Source organism: Petaurus breviceps, unplaced genomic scaffold, assembly GCF_028583685.1.
Source record: "Petaurus breviceps papuanus isolate PSGF00001 unplaced genomic scaffold, PetGlider_PUasm1.0 42, whole genome shotgun sequence".
Taxonomy (NCBI): domain Eukaryota; kingdom Metazoa; phylum Chordata; class Mammalia; order Diprotodontia; family Petauridae; genus Petaurus; species Petaurus breviceps.
Window position 1 is genome coordinate 1,915,188 of NW_027186325.1, and position 3,933 is coordinate 1,919,120.

Consider the following 3,933-nt stretch of genomic DNA (forward strand, 5'->3'; position numbering starts at 1 on the left):
GAAAACTAAAAAAATAAATAAATTTTAAAAATTAATTTAAAAAAATACAAGGTTCTAAGACAACTTCAAAAAACTCATGTTGGAAAAAGTTATCTGGATTCAGAGAAAGAATTACATTACCTGAATTCAGAGTGAAACAAACTATTTGCTCTCTCTTTTCTCTTTTGTTTTATTTCTCCTTTCTCATGGTTAATTCTACTGGTTATAATTATTCTTTAATAGGTTCAGTATGAATGTATACATAGAGCTTATATCAAATTATGTGACATTTTGGGGTGGGAAGAGGGGATAGATGGGGAGAAAATTTGGAACTCAAAATTTTATGGAGGTGAATGTTGAAACCTAAAAATAAATAAATTTTTAACTAAAAAACAATAAATTTACTTTAGACATTATAAAATATTTGGGAGTCTACATGGCAAAGCAAACCCAGGAACTATATGAACACAATTGCTGAAGAAGTTATGGTATAGGAATGTAATGGAATACTATTGTGCTATAAGAAATGATGAGCAGGCAGATTTCAGAAAAAACCTAGGAAGACTTACATGAACTAATGCTGAGTGAAGTGAGCAGAAACAAGAGAACATCATACACAGTAATAACTACATTGTGTGATGACTGACTTTGGTAGACCTAGCTCTTCTCAGCAATGCAAGGATCTAAGACAACTACAAAAAACTGGAAAATGCTGTCCACATTGCCAAAAAAGAAAGGTGGAGTCTGAGTGCAGATTGAAACATACTATTTTCTCTCCTTTTCTTTTGTTGTTTCATTTTGTTTCTTCTTTCTCATGGTTCCTCACATTAGTTCTAGTTCTTTTCATCATAACTAATGTGAAAATGTGTTTAATATGCAAGGTATAAGTAGAGCTTATATCAGGTTGCAAGTCATCTTGGGGAGGGGAGAGGAGAGTGAGGGAGAGAAAATTTAAAGCTCAAAATCTTATGAAAGAATATTGTCCACTGGAGCCACCGCCAGAGCCGCCGAGGTGTCCTGAGGGTGCAAAGCTGCGCTGGGATGGAAACCATGGTGAGCCCATGGAAGGACAATTACTGGATGAAGACCTATAAAAACAAAGCACTGAACCCAGAAGAAATGAGAAAGTGGCGAGAGGAAGAGGCAATCCAGCTTCGTAAGCAGAAATAAGGGCAACAGCTTTTTAAATGAAGAAATGTAGAACTAATCAGTGAAGGCACCGCCATGTTTGACACACTAATCATGGACTCCTATGTCAGTTCCACCACCAGGGATAGAGTGATCACACCAGAGATTATGAAGATGCTCTTTTCTGAAGACTCTGACCTGCAGTTAGCAACCACCCAGAAATTCTGCAAGCTGCTCTCAAAGGAGCCAAATCCTCCCATAGATGAAGTGATTAGTACCCCTGGAATAGTGGACAGGTTTGTGGAATTTCTGAAGAGGAGTGACAACTGCACATTCCAGTTTGAAGCTGCCTGGGCCCTGACTAACATTGCCTCAGGGACCTCGCAACAGACTAAAATTGTCATTGAAGCTGAAGCTGTCCCTATCTTCATAGAATTACTTAACTGACTTTGAGGATGTACAAGAGCAGGCATTGTGGGCCCTGGGAAACATAGCTAGTGACAGCTCTGTGTGCAGAGATCATGTCCTGAACTGTGCCATCTTCCCACCTTTGTTGATACTCCTCACTAAATCCGTACGTGTGACGATGACTCGGAATGCTTTCTGGGTCCTGTGAAACCTTCCCCAAGGAAAGAATCCGCCCCCCCAAGTTTGAGAAGGTATCTCTCTATTTGCCTGTGCTGTCCTGCCTGCTGTTCAGCAGTGACTCAGACTTGTTGGCAGATGCATGCTGGGCCCTCTCTTATCTGTCGGAAGGTCCCAATGAGAAGATTCAAGCTGTCATAGACTCTGGGGTCTGTCGGAGACTGGTGGAACTCTTAATGCACAATGATTATAAAGTGGCCTTCCCCGCCCTCCAAGCTGTAGGCAACATTGTCACTGGAGATGCCATCCAGACCTAGGTGATTCTCAACTGCGCAGTGCTACCTTGCCTCCTCCACTTACTAAGTAGTCCCAAGGAGTCGATATGGAAAGAAGCTTGCTGGACAATTTCCAACATAACAGCTGGAAACAGGGCCCAGATACAGGCTGTCATAGATGCAAATATTTTTCCTGCATTGCTTGAGGTCCTGCAGAAAGCTGAATTCTGCACAAGCAAAGAGGCTGCCTGGGCCATCACCAATGCCACATCAGGGGGAACTGAGCAGATCAGGTATCTGGTTACATTGGGTTGCATCAAACCTCTGTGCGACTTGCTGACTGTGATGGACTCTAAGATCGTCCAGGTTGCCCTCAATGGCCTGGAAAACATCCTCTGGTTGGGTAACCAGGAGGCTAATCAGACGGGCACAGGGGCCAACCCCTACCGTGGCCTTATTGAAGAAGCTTATGGTTTGGACAAGATTGAGTTTCTCCAGAGCCACGAAAACCAATAGATCTACCAGAAGGCCTTTGACCTCATTGAGCACTACTTTGGCGTAGAAGATGAAAATACAGGCCTGACTCCTCGGGTGGATGAGACACAGCAGCAGTTCATCTTTCCGCAGCCTGAGGCCCCCATGGAGGGCTTCCAACTATAATGCCTGCCCAGGAGAGGGGAGGGGAAGGAGAAGAGAGGAGAGCACCACAGACTGGCCCATACAGTCCTTGCCAATGGTGGTGGTGACAGTGGTAGTAGTGGCAGCAATGGTGGTGGTAGCAGGGAGGGACAGCCAGGTTTCCTGCCCCAGCCCTGGAGACTGCCTTTGCTGCCCAATTCTCCACTCCCTTCCCAGAAGGCCCCTCTGAGGACAGGTCAAGGCCAAGGCCTTGCTTTCATGGAGAGAAGGGGACTTGTTTTTCCTCCTTACCCACTGTTTTTGCGGCATACCTGTCTAACCGAGGAGCCCAGGGTGGAAAAAGGAGGACTGACATAATCAATTTGCACCTTTTTTTTTCTTTTGTGGTGATTTTTCTCTTCATCCTTCCCTTCCACCCTCCTTGGCCCCTGCCCCAGGCTGTGTCAGTCTTACTTTGGGTACTTGAGTAGATGGAATATTCCAAGGGGGGGTGGGGAGGGAGGGAGAGAATAAAAAAAAATAATAAGTTGTTCATGCTCTGGTGGAATATTAATCCCGGATGCTTGGATTGAGCCATTGAAGTTTTTTCTTTTTCCTTTTGCACATTTTACTGGTATTATAATTCCTCCTGGCATTTCAGGGATGTCGTTGGGTCTCTAAGAGTAGAGAACCTGACTCTCACCAGCGGCTGGTACACTATGACCATGATGTTACCATTCTGGTTGCCTTCCCTTTTGCCTTTCTGCCTCCCCAGGGCTGGGGGGGGGGCCTTTGGGGAAACCAGTTCTACCTTCCCTGGTTTGGGAGATGGTCCACCTTATGATTACAAGGTTGGCCTCATGAAAGGGGATGGTAAAGGCCTTCAGGGGAAAAGACCCAGATGTAGCTACTGATCTTGTTTTTCCAAAACTCCCTCCACCCAGCTGTCAAAATGGTGCAACCCCTAACTTCATTGTTTACTTGAAATTCACCCTCAGTGGTGGGACCTGCCCTGAGGCAGTGACATTTTCTCCTGAGTCCATGGTGGGTGATGGTCTCTTTCCTTTATTGGGGGAAAGAAACAGGCCTCAGCCTGGTTTCCCACAGAGGAAATGCAGAAATGGCAACACATGTCGGGATTGCTGGAGACTTGTGTCATTAGCCTTTCTTGCTCCTCCTCCACAGCTGGATCATGATAATTTTACTTAAAAAGGAGAGAATGTCAAAGCTCTGTATTTTTTATATTCTGTATATTAGGTAGGTGAGTCTTAACTGGTTTGGGGAGGAAACAGATCTATGAGCTGTCTTAATTTCTATAAATAGGATGCTGTGAGGCAGACAGAGCCTG

General features: G+C 44.7%; 1 pseudogene; it reads left to right on the forward strand.

Moving 5' to 3' along the window:
• The first annotated feature begins 985 nt into the window (after positions 1-985).
• LOC138171288 (importin subunit alpha-7 pseudogene) lies at positions 986-2,659 on the forward strand (annotated as a pseudogene).
• The last annotated feature ends 1,274 nt before the right edge of the window (positions 2,660-3,933 follow it).